At 38.8% G+C, this 20,174-nt stretch overlaps 1 protein-coding gene across 4 annotated transcripts in view; it reads left to right on the forward strand.

Annotated features, from left to right (window-relative positions):
* Cul1 (cullin 1) overlaps positions 1-20,174 on the forward strand; it is a 440,744-nt gene that overhangs the window by 209,589 nt on the left and 210,981 nt on the right. The window lies entirely within an intron of this gene.

Below are 20,174 nucleotides of genomic sequence, written 5' to 3' on the forward strand. Positions count from 1 at the left end.
TTCGAGCCCGTCACCACCAAATACGGAGGATGCGGAAAGGTCAGGGAATGACCACCGCATATCCAGGAGCAATATGGCCTTAGTTGCTAATGCTCCTAAAAACCAAATAACAAACAAACAGCCTGGACTGTACTTGTTAACAGGAGAGATTGCTTCTACAGGGATGGGATACACTTAAATAGAAAGGGTGCAAGAATATTTGCTGATGCTATCGAGGCAGTGTTAGGTGGGTCGGAAAACTGCTAGCTTGGGGGGAGACAAAGACCAATAGATTGACAGTAGCCACTGGCAGAGGTGAAAGAGATTCTTGCACTGCTTCTATTAGAATGAGCAGAAGCCTGAAAAACAAGATGCACGGTATTTCAGAGACTGCTGGGAGCCATTGCGGTACAAGTAAACACATGGGTTGTGTTAGGGTAGCTAAGAATAGAAACAGGTGCAGGTATACTTGCGTGTACACCAATGCTAGGAGTTTAGTAAATAAATTTGATGAATTTGAGGTATTGCTCAAAACATCGAAGGCAGATATTGTTGGGATATCAGAGACGTGGTGTCACACAGATATAAGGGATGCAGAACTGCAATTTGGGGAGTACAACGTCTACAGAAAGGATAGACAGGATAGGAAGGGAGGAGGGGTTATGCTATTAGTTAAGAAACACATAAAAACCAAGGAAGTGAAGCCAGTCGACATCGCTGGACAGTGCAGTGTGGAGTCAGTTTGGTGTGACATAAACATTGGAAGATCAAAATTGAGAGTAGGAGTGTGCTGTAGGCCAAATGACTCTGATGAGTATAATAAGGAACTGTACAGGGAAATAGAGTGGGCCAGTAAATCAGAGTGTCTTATAATAAGAGATTTTAATTTCCCAGATATTGACTGGAATTTGGGGGCTGGTTACTCACACACTAGCAGGACTTTTGTGGATTTATTGGATGATTGTTTTCTACATCAGCATGTTTGGGAGGCAACTAGAGGGAGTAATACTCTTGATTTGATTATCAGCAGTGATTCTTCATGCATTAAGAATCTGCAGATAAATGAACCACTAGGTGGCAGTGACCACAGTGTGCTGAAGTGGGATTTACTCAAAGAGGTAACTACCATTAGGGGTAAAGGGAAGGGTTATTGCTTCCGTAAAGGCGACTACGATGGGCTGAGACAGTATTTAAATTCTATACAGTGGGACCAACTGATGATGTTACCAACAGCCAATTCAAAATGGGAAGCATTCAAAGAACTTATCTTGGAAGCTACTAGGCTTTACATACCAACTAAGAAATATTTTTCAAGGTTTAGGCCAAAATGGATGTCAGATGAACTAATGAGGCATATGGCAGAGAAGAAAAATGCATGGGATACATACAAATTAACACATGACACAGAAGCCTATGATAGATACAAGTTGATATGCAACCAAGTTACAAAGGAGGTTAGGCAGGCGAAGGCAGATTACGAGAAATCCTTGGCAAGGGATGCAAAGAAAAACAGCAAAGAGTTCTTTACTTATGTAAACTCTAGAAGGAAGGGGATGAATCAGATTGGTCCACTTGATATTGATGGGTCAAGTGTTGATGATCCTGCTCAGGTAGCTAACAAACTAAATGAATATTTTGCATCGACATTCACACATGAGGAGTTATTCAGCGAGGGGAATGCCAGAGGTGTATTCAACTCTAGCAGTAAGCTACAGAATCTTGAAATAACTGGGAGTAAAGTGGAGGAGAAACTGTTGAAGATAAACACAAGAAAGGCACCCGGGGTGGATGGGATCTATCCAGTTATATTAAAGGAGGCAGCAAAGGAAGTAAGCAAACCCTTAGCCATAATTATGAGAGCTTCCTTGGACTCAGGGGAGGTACCCATAGACTGGAAATGTGCAAATGTGACCCCAATTCACAAAGGAGGATCAAAGGCTGACACAAGTAATTATAGACCTGTGAGCTTAACTTCTGTTCCAGGAAAATTAATGGAGGCACTGGTTAAAGAAGCACTGCAGGATCATTTAGACAAGACTTCAGTTATAGCTCAGACACAGCATGGTTTTGTTAAGGGGAGGTCTTGCCTGACCAACTTGATTGGATACTATGATGCAGTCACAAAAGAACTAGATGCAGGGAATAACTTTGATATTATATACTTGGATCTTAGAAAGGCTTTTGATACTGTTGCACATGGAAGACTGCTACACAAATTGGAGCAGTGTGACATTGGAGGCAAATTGCTGCTATGGATAAAGGGGTGGTTGAGGGGGAGAAGACAGAGAGTGGTAATCAATGGACACTGCTCATCGTGGACTGATGTTATTAGTGGAGTCCCTCAGGGCTCAGTGTTGGGTCCATTATTGTTTTCTGTATTTATAAATGATATTGAAGATGGTATATCGGGCTTAATGTCCAAGTTTGCAGACAATACAAAGGTTGGCAGGGTTGTCAAGGACACTACTGACACTATGCTGCTGCAACAGGATCTGGAAAGGTTGAGCAGATGGGCTGAGAGGTGGCAAATGAAGTTTAACATTGACAAATGTAAAGTACTACACATGGGAAACAGCAACCCCAGAGCAACGTATCAACTCTGTGGTACTACACTGACAGTGGTAGAGAATGAAAGGGACTTGGGGGTGGTTGTGCAGGCAGATATGAAGTTCTCTGAGCAGTGCAGACGGGCTGCAAGAGTAGCTCATGGAGTATTGTCAATGATATACAGGAATTTTTCCAGCAGGGATAAGGAGGTGATTATTCCATTGTATAAGGCAATGGTCAGGCCACACCTAGAGTACTGTATACAGGTCTGGAGGCCTCATTTCAAGAAGGATGTAGAGCTGCTGGAACGAGTACAGAGAAGGGCAACAAGATTAGTGAATGGAACAAAGGGGTGCTCTTACGAAGAAAGGCTTAAGTTTTGCAAATTACAGTGTCTGGAGACTAGGCACCAGCGAGGTGATCTGATAGAGGTGTATAAAGCCTTGAATGGTTTAAGCATGCTCAATGCTGATGGGATTCTTCCTCTAGCTCAGAAAAATCACCTGAGAGGGCATAAATTCAAATTGAGGAAAGACAGATGTAGGATAGACGTGCGGAAATTTGCCTTTAGCCAGCGGGTGGTTGGTTGGTGGAACAGACTTCCATCCCTTGTGGTGGAGGTTGATAGCCTAAATAAGTTTAAGGCTCAGCTGGACAGGTATTTTGAACGAACAGAGGGGTGAAGTGGAAGTGGGTTTTTTTTTTTTTTTTGGCTGATGCTGCATAAGCTTGCTTTCTTGCATCAAATGCCTCTACTAATGCTAATGCTAATCATTGATACCTGCCATCATATAGTGTCTTTTAGCATTGCCAATGATGTTGGTTGATCTCTGTAAACCTGTGACGTCAGGTAGCCCCATAACCAAAAATCGCAGGGCTTGTTTTGGAGACCTTGGTGGCCATTCATGCTGAAAGTGACGACTTATCACTCGATTCTCTCCAAACGCTGAGAGTAACTGTTGTTTCACAGGAGAAGCAATATGGGGTGGTGCTCCATCCTGCATGAATGTCACAACATCCAAAGCTTGGCTTTCCTCCACGCTGGGGATAATGCAGTTTCGTAACAGGTCAGCATAACGCTGACCAGTGACAGTGACAGTTTCAAAACCAGAGCCACTGATTTCCTGAAAGAAAAACAAAAGATCTATAACAAAAGAAGAGGTGAATCCACACCACACCGTTACTTTTCACTGATTCAATGAAGTTGCTTTGTAAGCTTGAGGGTTTTCCGTCGCCCATATTCTGCGATTGTGTGTTTACAGTGCCATTGAGAGTGAAATGGGCTTCATCCGTCCACAAAACGTTTGACAGCCAGTTGTCACATTCTTCAATTTGCTGAAAGAACCATAACGCAAATGCTTCCCACTTTGCAAAATCTAGAGGCCTGAGTTCTTGAAGGTGTTGAATTTTGTACGGATATCTCTACGGAGGACTACTCTTAGTGCTCTCCACATGCTCCCATATGGGATTTACATTTACATTTGAGTGAGCTTTCATCTCGGTTGCCACCCGGATTTTCATCCATATGCAACCAATTCTCATTTAATATATCAGTCTCAACCTAGTTGTAAAAACCAAATATATAAAGACCAAATGGTCTACTCAAATCAAACAAAACAATACTAATCGACCATTCAGCCTTGTGGTGGGGATGGGCAATCGCATCACTCACCACAAGTTACCGTCCCCACCACGAGGAGGTAGGTCACTACTACCACCCAGGCATCGCCCGGCAGCGACTATAAGCCAATTTAACAAATCTTAAAAAAGAACAAAAGAATTCATAATTTTCAAAAATATACTTCAAATTCTCTTCAGTGAGAGCCAGTGTCCCAAAGTCCAACCTCGCTCTTAAATCCTCATATAGAGGACAATATAGCAAGATGTGAAGGCCAGTCTCAGTCTCTCCACACTCACAGAATTCCGTAAGGGTCAACCCCAAACGAAACAGCCTTGACCTCAGGCCATGCCCCGTAACAACGGCAGCAGCTGCAAACCCAAGTTGGAGCCAGGAATGTCGCTCCCTACTCACAGTATGGACCGAGGGCATAAAGGTATACAAATGACGACCTTTCTCAGAGTTTGTCCATTGGAATTGCCATATGGTACTCAACTCATCATTGATTCGCCCCCCGTTCCGCTGTTATACCAGGGAAAACAGCCGACCGCCCCACCGGGCACGACCGGACGCCAAAAATCACCCTGGTAATCCCCCGCTTAAGGGCATATCGCAGAGCAAACTGCGCCACAACCAACTCCGCAGGCATCTTCCCTGCAAGGACGCACAAAGCATCTGTGGACACAGTTCTGCAAGCCCTGGTTATACCTAAGAGAGCAAACCTCTGTGCCGAAGACAAGATTCTACGAACATGAGAATGTTCTATATACCCTCCCCAAGCCCCAGCAGCGTAAGTCAAAATCGGGATAAAGATGTTATCATGAAGTAAGTGTAGGGCACCACCCTTTATACCCCATTCAACACGCGTAACTCGCTGGAGCTTGGCATATAATCGTTTCACCTTATCTCGGACATAGGCAGCATGTGCTACCATAGAAAGTCGCTCTCCCAGGACAACACCCAGGTACCTAGTCTTATTAACCACTCTAAGCGAGAGATCACCAGAACGACACAAGGGATGGCGAGTTCCACTGAGGCTTCCCCTCAGGAGAACTGCTACAGATTTCTCTGCTGAGACCTCCAGCTTATGCTGAGCAGACCAATTCAACAATTGGCTTAGAGAAGCAGCTGTACGCTCCTCAAGCATCCGGCAGGACTCACCACACACCAAGATAACTAAATCATCAGCATAAGCTATTCTGGTCGTACCTTCCACAGATTGCATTTGTAGGAACTCATCGAGAACCCAATTCCAGAGAGTCGGCCCCAGAACCGAACCCTGTGGGCATCCTCTATAAACTCTTCTCTCACACTTCATGAAAGGAGTACAAATGAGCACATATCTCTCTCGGAGATAGTCCTCAAGAAGACGGTATAAATTTCCCGGACAGAGGGACGCCCTAGCCCTGCGCAGGACACTGCCCCACCACAGAGCATCAAACGCCCCCCTAAAGTCCACGAACAAGCCCAGGACATATCGACCAGGTAGCTCATTAACACCTTTAATCAAATTATAAATGGCATCCTCAGCAGAGGAGCCAGCCTTGAAACCGTACTGATTGTTGGCCACCAGCCCCTGACCAGCATAATGAACCATCAGCCGACCAAGAACAAGCCGCTCCAACAACTTTCCGATAACTGACAAAAGAGCTATTGGGCGATATGAACGAGGCTCATCCACGGGCTTCTCAGGACTCTTGAGAATAACCCTCAAGTTAGCAGTCTTCCATACTGCCGGAAATACTCCTTCACGAAGACATGTGTTGAAAAGGTCTAGGTACACATCAGGACTCGCCTGACACGTTTTCCTCACCACAGCGGTGTCAATATTGTCCAGTCCCGGAGCACGACCTTCCCTGGTCTGCTGTAAAGCTAACTCGAGCTCAGCGGGAACAAAAGGAGGCTCACTCCCACTAGTTACATAATCTAAATTCTCCCGAACAATCTGACTCTGCAGCAAATTATCAGGAGAATCTTCAACTAAAATTGAATTGATTAAACAGGAGACGGAGTCAGCCCATCCCAAGGTCACTCTGTCAGTCGCCACAAACGTGGACATAATTTCACCACCATAGATTTTATCGGTGACTATCTTATACACAGAAGACCAAGGATCAGCCGAGCCCCTCTCCTGCACATAATTTCTCCAAGAAGCCTGTTTTAATAACATAATCTTATTCTTATAATCATTTCTTTTAGTCTGATACTGCAACCGCAGCTCAAAAGATTCCTGAGAGTAACACCTCCTCTCATATTGATACCTCTTACGCGCATGTTGTAGATCTTTCCGCATACGCGTAAGTTCTGGTGTCCACCAAGGTACCGATCTTTGCGGTCTTCTCTTCTTCCGCAAACACTGTTTACATAGGTCCTGCAACACACTAGTTAATTTCCAGGCTTTCTCTGACGCAGTCAGATCATGCCACATATCTAATTGATCAATTTTGGAGTTCCATAGAGTGAGAAACCTGATCCAATTTACACCACGCATAGAATACCTACCGACATCACTCCAGTGCCTCATAGGCTCCCCTGTAGTAATATCAAATGTGATCACTCTGTGATCACTAGTTGTGAGGCATTCCCGCACCCTCCAGTTTTTAACCATCCTCAAGATGGATCTAGAACAAGCAGTGACATCTATAAAGGACTCACCAATTACAGAGGAAAAAGTTGGCAGTTGTTCTGAATCATTAATCACCTCCATGTCTGCAGTAGCCAAAAACTCTTCCAGCTCTATACCTCTGTCATCAGAGCTCTGGCCACCCCACAGAGCAGATCTAGCATTTGAATCCATACCAACAATTAAATGAACCGATCCAAGTGTACTTACAACCTGCTCAAGATATCTTATAAACACCGCCATAAATTCCGATGGCCTACAATACAAGGACACAAAATACACTTGACCAAATCCCCCTATAACCTCCGCACATACACCATATGATGTAGTCAAAGTAGACACTACAGTTACTGTCAACTGTGGGTCAGTTATTATTATTGCAGCACAGGGAGATCTGGAAGCAGCTACAATTCTGTATCCTGATGGATAACAGACCACCTTATCTCTGAGCACATAAGGTTCTTGAAGTAACACTAGATCAGCTCGTTCCTCCTCTATAACTTGTGTCAACTGCGAGGCCACACTAATCGCTCTCTGACCATTTATCTGAATTATGGAGTAACTATTCTTACTCTCCATAATCTATTCTGCGTTTCAAAATATCTAAAGCCCTAGCATATTCTGGGCATATCTTATCAACAGCAGAATGGTCAGAGGGAAGTTCCTCCTCCAGCAGTTAACACATTTCGGAGAGTCCCCCCGCTTGTCACAACTTCTAAAAGAGTGCCCCCTCTCAGAACAGTGACCACAGAACGACTCACCTTTACAATGTTTAGCAACATGGCCAAAGGCCATGCACTTATAACACTGCGTGGGAACAATAAGATCCCTCACCCTATGCACACTCCAATCCACATAAATTCTTTCCCGGGCGATCAGAGCTCGCCTGATCAAGCCCGAAGTTTCAACAATAAAATTATAGCCAGTTTTACCTTTGGCTTTATTTTTAGTCATTACAGCTGTCTCACTACGAAACTGCTCCTCCGAAACCTCAGATCCACTAAGATTACGGGTCCAAATCTCCTGCAGGAGATGTTCTTGAGTGACTTCCTGATTTAAGTCAAAAATAACAAGTTTCGGTCTGATCTTTAAAGACTTTTCCACTACCAAGCCTAGTTCACCAAGCCGGGAGCACTCTTTGATCTTGCAAATATCTTGTTCGGTGGCCGCCTCCAAGGCAACCCTACGATCCCGAATAGGCCTCACACCTATCACTTTCGTGTCACTCAGAGCCGGACGGATAGTCTTCAGGAGCTCCGACTTCACGTCTTCACTGGTCCTGAATTTCTCCGTCGTAGCCTTAATGATCACAGTCTTTGTCGCAACTCTCTGTTCGGTAAAAGCCTTTACCGCATCAGAATATGTTCTTTCAGCTGATAGTCCACCAGCAGTCCTCTCTTTCAATAAAGCCTTCAGCACAGCATTTTCAACTAGAGTCTTTTGAACCACCTCTTCAAGGTGGTCCCAAAGCGTTAACATCTCATCTAACGCCATTATCGGCACTTTATGCCGCAAAACTAAAGTTCGTAAGCTTTGTCTCGCTTGCTTGAGGTCCTCAAACCCATCACAGGGAGTACACTCTTGACTTTTATCCTGAGGACCCACTTCCTCAGCTATTTCTTTTTCATTAGCCCGAGAGCGCAAGGATCTTGTGACACGAGATTCACTCACATCTTCTTCATCCTGCACCTTTTTCTTAATATTATGTTTTCGCTTCTTCTTAGGGACAACTCCCTCACTAGGCCCAGCAGCTTCTATCTGTTCTTCCTGAAGCTGAGATTTCATCATAAGTTCTTTCTGCTGTATAAAATCACTTAGTTCTTCATCACTATCACTATCAGAATCCCCACTATGGGGATCTGAAATTATTTTCTTTGAAGCCATAAAGAACAATACAAAACAATTGAAAATAACAATATAACTATATTAAACCTAAATTAATACTAAGACTAATCACTAAATGATATGAAAGCTCAAACAAAATTTAAACCAAAAACAAAAAACCAAAAACACGAAATTTTGAAGTAAACCTAAAAAAGCTTACTCTGCCAGCTGGGGACCCCCCCAGCTGCCCGGCCCAGACCACTTGGAGGTGGAGCTTCTTCAGAACAAATTGAACAGCAGGGAAAAAGCAAGAAATAGTCGATTAAACAACCACAAAAAACACTCTAATCACCTTGCAAAAAAACCAACTGCTATCAATAAACGCTCCCATATGGGATGGCAGTTTGACATTAAACTTCACAAGAGCTTGCTTCTCCGTGTGATGTTGATGTCATTAGAGTATCCATGTCTTCCGCAACTGCAGCCACACTTGTAGCACATGTTGATGGTCTTCCGCTTTGTGGAAAATCTTGTAATGAACCAGTTTTCTCAAATTTCTTAATCATCGTCTTTAGTCCTGCAACAGTGATTGGTCCTTTACCACGTCGCATACCTTTCAGCTGACAGAAAGATCGCAAAACTGCAGTTGCAGATTCAGCGTTAAGGTAATAACCTTTCACCAACCAACAGTGCTTTATCCTGTAATAATAACATGACCACTTAGCTTCTTTTCTTTTTCTTTCCCAAGTGTTCAATAAACTGCTTAGCTGTTCTTAGTGCCTTTATAGCAGACACTTACACTTGGAACAAATTTTGACATTCTTTTGTGGGGGGGAACCACATTTCTGTGCTAATCTCGTTACCATACGTCAAAAATTCACTGAAATCCCGATTCTTTAATTGTTCCTGACTTTTGGATTTCTCTCTCTCTCTCTCTGCACGTGCGTGCACACAAGTAAGTAAGCTAAAATAGGATATTTGCCAGTAGCATGCCAAACCAGTGGAGTGAAAATGAACTTAACCAAATAAAAAAAAAAAAAAAAATAGGATGGGGGAATAAAGAACAGGGTAGTGTTGAAGCAACGTTCCTAAAATAATTTAGAAAATTAAGCCAAAAGAAATTTAGTGGTGACCCCTAGTAGGCACCCATTTCCGAACTATGTGAAATCTCACTAAGGTGGAAACGTGGACTAATAATATTAAGTGACCAAATAAAATGAAATAAAATAAAATACTGACCATTATGCCCCATCTTGACAGAGGACCACGAGGCCAATAATAGTCAAGGAATCACTGCATTTCGAATGCTAAACAAATCCATGCAACAATGGAATGATAATAAGATCAAACCGCCGATGCAATATATTTGCATAGCAGTGGTCCTTATGCAATGAACAATAATAAGACAAAGCCTAGTACTCGCATAGCCACTGACAAAACAATAATTAAGCTGAATATATATATACAGTGGAACTTCTCTATTACTAACTTCTATTTAACGAATTTCTGTATATTACGAATTTTTTCACAAAACATTGTACCTTGAAATGAAATTACATGTAAAATTAACCCCATATAGCGAAGTGTTAGTCTCTCTATAATGAATTTTTAAAAAAAATTAGTAAAAACATTTTTGAAGATTTTCAAGCATTTATTGCTAAACAGCCGCTCAAATATACGGCCTCCTTCCCTCCGAAATTGTGCATTAGCATCTGGAAGTAATCATCACTTTTAGTGAACACTTGTGGGCATTGACGTCCGTAGGAGGATTTTTGTTTCATTTTTGTTACAGTTATAAAACCAAAGGGGTTTTCTTAAAAGTGGTCATAAACTACAATAAATAAGGTAGATTTGTAAATTGATGTTGGCTAAGGGGAAAACGAAATTCGCTGCAGTAAACCTTTAGCATGCTGTGGCAGGAATACATGGAATGCTACCATAGTCGGTTTTTAGTAATGCCTACTGAGTGACATTCAACCTCAACCATACCATGTGACCTTCCTGTCAATCATTATATGATATGCCCATTCTCATCTAACTGGACTCCCAGTAGATGGTTTTCATGATTTTTTTTTATTTTTAATTTTGTTCTTTTAGAACAATTTGTCATCAATCACATAGGCTGTATGCTCTTGTATTTTTTTTTTTTTTTTTTTTTTTTTGAAAAGTAACATACAGCATACATTAACCATAAATTTTCTTTCGTATATATATGAATGAAAGCAAAATAAAAGAAATTCAAAGTCGTATATTTCTTCAAAGTGATTGATAGGAAAAGTCACGTGATACTGTTGAATTGGCAAGCGAACATCATTGAGTAGGCGGTACTAACAATTCACTATATGGCCAGCACAGCGAAGTTTGCAGTGTGTATATCGGCAAAAGCTGCAGGCGAGTAATTTTTATAGTTGCGGAAACAATGTCGAAACGAAAGTGTTTAAGTATTAATGATAAAGTAAAGATTCTTCATGATATTGACCAGGGTTTTAAGAAAAAAGATATTTCGGAGAAATATGACATACCTGCAAGCAGCTTATCTACGATTTTAAAAAACCAAGGATCAATTTTAAATGCAATTGAAGGAGGAGCAGAAAAGAAGCAAATTAAGTTGTGTATATACGAAGTTGTGATAATTTAACCCCAGGGGGCCACATCTGGTGATTATGAGCTTTGCACACCCAAGGTCCCAAGCTGGCTGGATATCATCATTCTTCTTTCTTGGTGATTCCCTTTTCTCTCTCTCTCTCTCTCTCTCTCTCTCTCTCTCTCTCTCTCTCTCTCTCAGGGGAACTCTTTTTTTTTTTTTTTTTTTTTTTTTTTGGCTGGTTCAGCAAAAGCCTCAGGCTTCCTTGCACCATATGGCTAATGATAATATAATAATAATAATAATAAAGCAGTTCTAAAACGGGTACAAATGATATGTGGAAAGAATATACCAATATTGGGTCCAATAATTAAGCAACAAGTTCTGAAATTTGCACAGTCCATTGGACATATAGAATTTAATGCGAGCACTGGGTGGCTAGATAAATTTTAGAAGCGCCACAGAATTGTGGAGAAAGTGTTAATGTAAGAGAAGAAAATTGCAACAGTTAGAGGAACAGTACCTTAAAGAAAATTTTGGAATAATATGAACCTAAGGATGTTTTTAATGCTGATGAAATGGGTTTATTCTTTAAATGTTTACCGAATAGAACACTTTCTTTTAAGGATGATAAATGTTTTGGCAGAAAACAAAGCAAAGAAAGAATCACTGTGCTAGTTGGAGCAAATATGACAGGAAGTGAAAAATTGAGACTTTTAGTCATCGGAAAATCAAAAAACCTAAGATGTTTTAAAGGCACAAAATCTTTGGAAGTTGGCTACACCTTTAATAAAAAAAGCATGGATGACAAGTGATAATTTTGAAAAATGGATATTAAAACTAGACAAGCGTATAACAAAAGAAAAAGGGAAAATCGTGTTGGTAACTGACAACTGTCCGGCACATCCTGCCAAACTTAAAAGTGTGAAGTTGTTTTTACCACCAAACGTAACGTCAAAACTCCAGCAAGTGGACCAAGGCATTATTAAAAATTTTAAATTTCATTATCAAAAGAGAATAATAATGAAGATTGTCAATGCGTTATCAGAAAATAGAAACTTGGAGGTTACAATTAAACTTAGAGATTGCATCTCTGAACTGGCCGAAGTTTGGATAAACAATGTCAGAAAACAAAGTGAATAGTGTATTCAAAGAAAACAATTTTGAATACACTATTCAAAATTGTTTTTCGAAAGCGGGATTTGCATTGAATACAGAGTTCGGGCAACAACTGAACGAACAAGATGAACTGTCTTTTTCACAACTGAAAAACTTTTGGACATTATTAGAATTGTCCAGAAACATCGAAAATGAAATAACGTTAATGGTTATGTTTGTGTAGATCAAGATCTTACTACAACAGAACATCCAAATTAAGATGAAATACTGCTGAACAGTGTTAGACACGACCATGATCACGAAGAAATTAACGATGACGCTGAAGACACATCAGAACAACCCGTAGAAAAGTCAACTCGCAAAGAAATGATTCACGCTTTTAAAGCGGTTCATATGGGTCTACAGTTTTGTGAAAATGTTCCTGATAATGTTTTTAATGCTCTGAACAAATGTGAGGTTTTCTTTGAGAATCAGAATTTTTTAATTGTACGAAAATTGCAATTTTTTTTAATTTGTGATACCGGGCGAAAATTGTGTAAACGTAATTTAAATAAGTGTTTTTGAAATAAAATACATTAAAAATAAATGTAGATTCATTTTCATTTTCTAATTAGACAACAATTTCTAATAAAAAAGATTCTCTGTATAATGAAATTTCTCTATAACGAATTTTTTCGCTGGATTTATCGAATTCGTTATAGGGAAGTTCGACTATATATATATATATATATATATATATGTATATAGAAACAAATTAGGCTATAGGTGACGGTATGAACGTAGCGTTAGCACATCGTCACGCTACCCGGATGTAAATATAATCCAATTAATCCAAAAATTAAATAGAGAGATAAAAAGTAATGAAAATATATAATGAGAATAAATAAAAAAATAATAGAAAAGCTAATATCAGTGGCAGCAGAAAGGCACAATTCACTACACGTTGCTTATAATAAGCTAAAATAGGATATTTGCCAGTAGCATGGCAAATATCTTATTTGTGTGTGTGTGTGTGATATAAAATAATCAAAATTTCAGTTGATGGATAAAAATAAATAAGCAAGGTATGGTAGATGCACCAAAATGCACGCTACAAAGTAGCAGTAAACGATGCAAAAGTATGTATGTATATATATGTTTGTATGAATAAGAAGTGTTAAGTCTTAACCTAAAGTTAACTTTTAGGATATTAACATTCTTTCGCCTTTTACAAATCTACAGTACTTTTTTCTGCTTTCCTTTCCCTTCTAGTTCTTGGCACTTTGTGAATTTTTCGCCTCCATCTATGCAAACTTTATCAGACTTATCTATTCTTACATACTTATTTATATATGTAAGAATACTTACTTTAGTTTTATATATATATATAGCAGACTCTCAATTTACCGGGATTGAATTAACCGGGACACTTCAAGACTCCAAATAAAAAAAAAATCAACCTGAAATCATAAAATTCAAGTAATAACTAGAATAGGTATAACCAGATGTTTTGAAGTCGTAAATGAGTGACAAGAAGTGGGGATTGCATATCTTGCAACCCCCACTGTCTTCACACCCATCACTCAAAAAGGGGGGGGGGAAGACCATATGTTTAGTTTGTTTTAGTGCGTTACGTAAATTTTTGTGCCGTGGTACCACAAAAGGACAAATCTTGTTTCATTATTTATGTCAGGAATATTGGAATTTTTTTTTATAATAACTATTTATTTATTTTTTTTTGTTTTTGTTTAGAAATCGCGAAAATGATGGGCAAACGCAAGAGAATTAAACAAACTTGAAATTATCAGAAGTTTGAAAGTGCATCCGTTTAAATCTCGAAAGAACCATTATAATCATTGAAAGTTGAAATCATGAGATGGAGCAGATGGTCAGGAATCATACTTACTGTTTCCGCAAGCTGCAGAAGTGGGGAGGGTCGTCCGGTGTACTGCAGGGGGAAAAATGCTACGTGCTTGTTTCAATGATTATATGGTATGTAGAAGCGACCTCGGGCATTGGAAGGCAGTAAGACATATGGGTTAAACACAATGAGGCCACGCATCCCAGGATAGGGGAGAAGTCATAATGTACAAAATAGTGTGAAAAAGATGCTGAATTTTGTACGAGGCGAAGTCAATATGTATAGCAGTAAAATGGCATCTTGATATTGCTTTCGAAACCTAATCATGCACAAGAAATAAAAGATAGGGATTCAGAACAGTAAAAAGGAGTGTGAGGATGAGAGGAAAAAGTAGTGCTCGGATAGTCTGGGGTTGCTAGCCCATTCCTCTAGTAGGACCCTGATGTGTTCAATCCCTCTGTCAACTCCATATACATTACTGCATTCTAACGCCTGAGGTCACTTCTACATACCATATAGTCATTGAAACAAGCACGTAGCATTCTTTCTCTCCCTGCAGTACACCAGACGACTGTCCCCACTTCTTCGGCTTGCAGAAACAGTAAGTATGATTCCTGACCATCTGTCTGCTCATGAATGCTGCATAGTAATGCTCAGGAATGCTGAAAACTGCAAAGTATTGTTTTTTGTTTTATTTTTTTGGCTGATGATATATAGGCTAGCTTTCTTGCATCATTTGCCATTACTAATACTAATGTTACAATTACAGACAAATATTGATGGAGTGGGACATTCATTGAATGGCTGCAAAGGGAAGAAAAATTTTACTGAATCTGAATAAAGGTTGACAATTGAAATTTCATATGAAGAATGTGATTGAGTTTGTGTAGAATGCATACTTTTATGCTTGGATGATAACCTTTTCAAGGCCCATATTAATAGATGCTGGAATCGTTGCTGAAGTTTTAGAATGGAAGAAATGCCCACAGGGCATTTCTTCCATTCTAAAACCTGTGGGTGATAAGAGAAATTACCAGAAATTGTAGAAAGTGCTGCAGAAGCTGTCTCATGCTTAAAAAATGTTCTTTCTATACTCTGGTCTGACCACATAGGTCAGAGGAATTTGCAAATTATCATTTTGAAAACAATATTCATTCAGTCTGTTCAGCAGTCATATGGGCTTGAACTATGATTAACTGAAATGTATATTGTATTCTGCTTCCAAGCTGACTGCTTAGCTACTATAAGGTATAGTGAAAAGAAAAAAGTATAATTTAGATGAATGGTTCATAACAAAATTGATAAGTTCATAGATTTCAGTTATGTTTACTTGACTTTTTTTTCCGTTTTTTTTTTTTTTTTTTAACATTTTGCCATTGTTTTTATAGATCTGTACCGTAATTTACAAATTTATAAATATAATGAAGTTTTCAATCCCATTTGAGTTTGGTGTTGGGGTGTACTCTTCTCTCAAGTTTTGAACATCCATCCAAATGTAGTGAATTGTGCAAAAACGACGTGTGTTAGTGTTCATGGTTCATAGGGAGATGAACAGCATGGGTTTTCTTGCCACTTCCATACCACCAGCAAATGTCAGACATTTACAGTGATGCTTATTTGCCTTTCATGGTTTCTTACATTGGGAAAATGCCACACTTCCTATATTATTTATTTACATTTCGTTAATAAAACTATGCTGAAATGGGCATCATTTATGTGTGTGCTTTTATTTATAGTTAGAGTAACAATGTCACATTCTCTTAGATCATTTCTAACTGTAATTTTATATCTTAAACATATCACACAATACTGGGCATTCCAAGCTGAAAGGGAAATTTCCCAAATTTTAGCCATAATATCACTTATTTTGAGAAAACCTTCAAAAAAGACCAGAGCATGGCGAAAAAACTGTTTCAAAAATTCACCATCAGTACATGGTTTTCTTTTTTGTATAATGCAGCTGTGTAGTTAAATTTCAGTTATTTTTTACAGATTTAAATATACTTTTTTTTTTTTTTTTTTTTGATCAGTTGTAAATGCATTTTTTTTATGTTGAACTCTATCTTTGTAACTCATACAGAACAAGGGTGATTCATATTTTGTTTTATAATATGACTGAGTGTGTGCAACATAAACCACAAAAAGTTCATTTGCCATTCAACTTAAGTTTTTAAATTATTTTAAATTTTAACATTTTAAGGATAAACTAGTTGGAAATATTTTTACTTTACATGCAGAGGTTAATACCACCATGTGTGTATTAACACTATTACTGAATTGAACAGGTTGAATCTAATTCATCATAAGTTTGTAGTGGAAATACTATCTAAGCATTTGCTGGTTTCCAAGGTGTTCACATATCAAGGCGAGACAAGATACTTGATCCAGCTGATTCTGTCACTTGGAGCTCTTTGTCACTTCTGTCAAATCTGTCACTTGGAGCTCTTTGACTTCCTCTCTTTGCAACTTGACTTTCTCCCGTCCAACTTTCCTAACAGTGAGGTAATTTTCCTTGGTGATTTTAATGTTCACAACTCCAGCTGGCTTCCGTTTTCTAGTCACACCGACCCAGCAGGTCAAAGGACCTGCTGGGTCGGTGTGAACTTACTCCTATTCTTTGCCATCTTTTTTTACTTTCTTATTCCAAAGGTGTTTTTCCTTCTGCTTGGAAATTTGCTCATATCCAGCCAGTTCCTAAAAAGGGTGACAAATCCCTCCCATCCAATTATCGTCCCATTGCAATTACTTCTACTCTTTCTAAAGTAATGGAGAAATCAATTAACTGAACTCTTAAACTACTTAGAAACCTTCCATTTGATCAACGATTGCCAGTATGGATTCCGTCAGTGTCGATCCACTGGTGATATTCTGGCTTATGTTACCCATTTATGGACTAATTCAATGGAAAGGTTCGGTGAAACACAAGTAGTCGCTCTTGCCATCTCAAAGGCTTTTGATCATGTTTGGCATAAAGGTCTTCTAAACAGACTTCCATCTTATGGTTTACCAACTGTTTTTAGTAATTTGTTATCCAGTTTTCTCTCTGATCGCTCACTGAGGGTGATGGTAGATGGCTCTCTGTCTTCTAACTTCTCCACTAATGCCGGTGTCCCCCAAGGTTCAGTTCTTTCCCCCACTCTTTTCCTCTTGTATATTAATGACCTTCTTCCATTGACTGGAAATCCTATCCATAGTTTTGCCAATGATAGCACATTGCATTCCACTTTCCATTTTGAGAAACCTTGTCCTGCTCAATCAGCTTCAACTTCTCGAAAATCTGCTACCAATTCCTTAAATGCCGATCTTCAGGTAATTCTCCAGTGGGGCAAAGACAACTTAGTTGATTTCAACCCTTCTAAAACTCAGTCTTGTCTTATATCTCGCAAAAAGGATTCTTCTGCTCCTATGCTTATCTTTAGTGACACTCCGATTTCTAGGCAAAATGATATATCTCTTTTGGGGATTACACTGACTTCTAATCTCTCTCTTGGAACAAGCACATTACAAATATTGCTTCCTCTGCATCTAAAAAACTTGGTTTTCTCTTTCACTCTCGGCGTTACTTTTCTTCCAAACAGCTGCTCACTCTGTATAAATCGCAAATCCGCCCTGCCATGGAATATTGTTCCCACATCTGGGGTGGTGCCCTCAAAACCTCTCAGGCTTCTTGATTCCATTCAGAAGAGGGCAGTTAGGTCTCTCCACTCGCTTTCTCATAGACGCACTCTTTCTGCTGCATGCCTCTTCTACAGATACTTGCATGGGCGCTGTTCTTCTGAATTGGCTTCTATAATTCCCGCTCTCTCTTTCAAAACAGTCCGAACACGTGCTGCCACCAGTCAACATCCATTTACTGTCCAACTTCAAACCCACAGAACCAACTTTTCATCTTCCTCATTTATTCAATCAACTGCCATTTTCTGGAACAACCTTCCTTCATACGTATTTCCTGAAAATTACAATCTACAGAAGTTCAAGTCTATTGTCAACAAATATCTGCTTTCGTCTTATCAACCTCCAACCCAAGCACGGTACTAAGTACTATAGGTTCTAATACCTCTCGTGTTTGGGGTTCACATAAAAAAAAATAAATAAATAAGAAAAATGTTTTTACCTGCTTTATTTTGACTTTGAGGCAAGTGCAAATACTCCATGTGAAACAGATTCTGACAAATTTGGTTTAGCATTGGACAGATGAGGAAGTAAGCATTCGGATTTTAAAAACAAAATACAGTTCATTCCGGTTATTTGGGACACATCGGGACTAGTGCATTTTGGCCTGATTAAGCAGCTGCCCCAATTATCTGAAGTTTCACGTAAATATTTAAAAATGCAATGTAACCCCCCCTTCCCTTTACAATTGGTTCACTGTACAATTAAATCACGTTACGATTGAGTCACCATAGTAAAGTACCCTTCACTATACAATGTGCAGTAAGCGCTGGTCATTGTGATCATGTTTGTGAATTGAATTTTACTTCTATTAAACAGCGATTCTAATTAGAGAAAATAGGAAGAATATTATCCACAGGCTATAAAAGCAAAGATATATTAAGCACAAATTTACCCTTTATTACCTTACCAATTAAAAAATTAAATGATACGTGAAAATCGGGAGAATATACATGATAATCGGAATAATTAATACGTACTGTAATATGTACATACGAACTAGTTGACATTTCTGTTCACTTACATTTGTGGGTGGGGGTTAAAATTTAAAACAGTAAAAAGATAAGCAATCAATAACAACGATCACAGCACACACTAAATGCAAGTAACATGATATGCGCAAGTGAGAATGGAGTAACGAGTTACAAAGCTTTAATAATAGGAATGAAGAGAAGATCTGAAAATTAATTTTTTATATGATTGAAGATTTCATGGAAGTGTAAACACATTTCACCATAATAACACAGAATTCCAGCTGTCTGTATTATCGTAAATTCAGTAAGATCGAGTTTACTGTCTCTTTATGGTAGATTTCACTAACAGAAAAGCCCAATAAACAGGTGACTGCTAATTGTTTTATGGTTGTGATCTCCAGAATTTCGACCGAACCACGTGGTACCGTCGGAGACAATTGTAGGGTAATCTCCAGTGCTGCGGTCTCCTGCCCCAATTAAACGGCATGCTGTCCCAATTAAGCGAAGTAAACCCTGGCTATTTTCTTGATTGGTTTCTGTTTTTTAAGATTTGCCTCAAATAAACAGCTGCCCTGATTAACCGGTGGCCCAAATAACCGGAATCCACTGTATAATATCGCTGGCATGCACACAGAAAATCTTCCTGTGCATAGGGCTGCCGTCTCTGACTAGGGTTATTACTGCATGATAGACATTACCCTACTTGGTGAATTTTCTTATTTAAATTTTTTTTGAGTTTCATGCTTATGTATCAGTATATTAAGAAATATCTTATCTATCAGATTTTTAGTAATAAAACTATATTCATTTGATACCATATGTGATTGTTTATATTTAGTTTATTTTATGATGAAAATAATCATTGAACACCTAGGGAATCCAATTCTTACTGTTGTGTAATTTTCTTCTGAAGAACAACAGTAATTTGAATTTTACTATATTTTCTCAATCATTTTTTTTTTTATTTTTACATCTAAAAACATGCATGCAAGTATTGTGTTATGAACTGTGTATGTTTAATTATCACAAAAAAATGACTTATCGAATGCTTTGGTTTGTAGTAAACAGTTAACCAAAATTAATATTTAATATTCCTTTTTTAAATAAATTCCCAGTTGTCATCTTCAGTAAATCATTGCTAATATTCCCAATCATTGAGACTCCAATGCTAGTAACCAAATACAAAGTTGTGTACAAATATGCAAGTATAAAGCTATGCATGACATGTGTTTGAATTCATAAGACATCACAAAATGTGGTTTTGTTCTTGTAATCTTTATCTTGTAAATTCTTGTGTGGTTGTACTTGAGTATAGGCAGAAAAGTTTATTTTATTAAATTGAAAAAAAAAAAAAAAAAAAAAAAAAAGAAAGAGAGAGAAGTTTGTTGTTAATT

Source organism: Mastigoproctus giganteus, chromosome 14 (genome assembly GCF_048544385.1).
Source record: "Mastigoproctus giganteus isolate SK-2022 chromosome 14, ASM4854438v1, whole genome shotgun sequence".
NCBI classification, from domain to species: Eukaryota; Metazoa; Arthropoda; class Arachnida; order Uropygi; family Thelyphonidae; genus Mastigoproctus; species Mastigoproctus giganteus.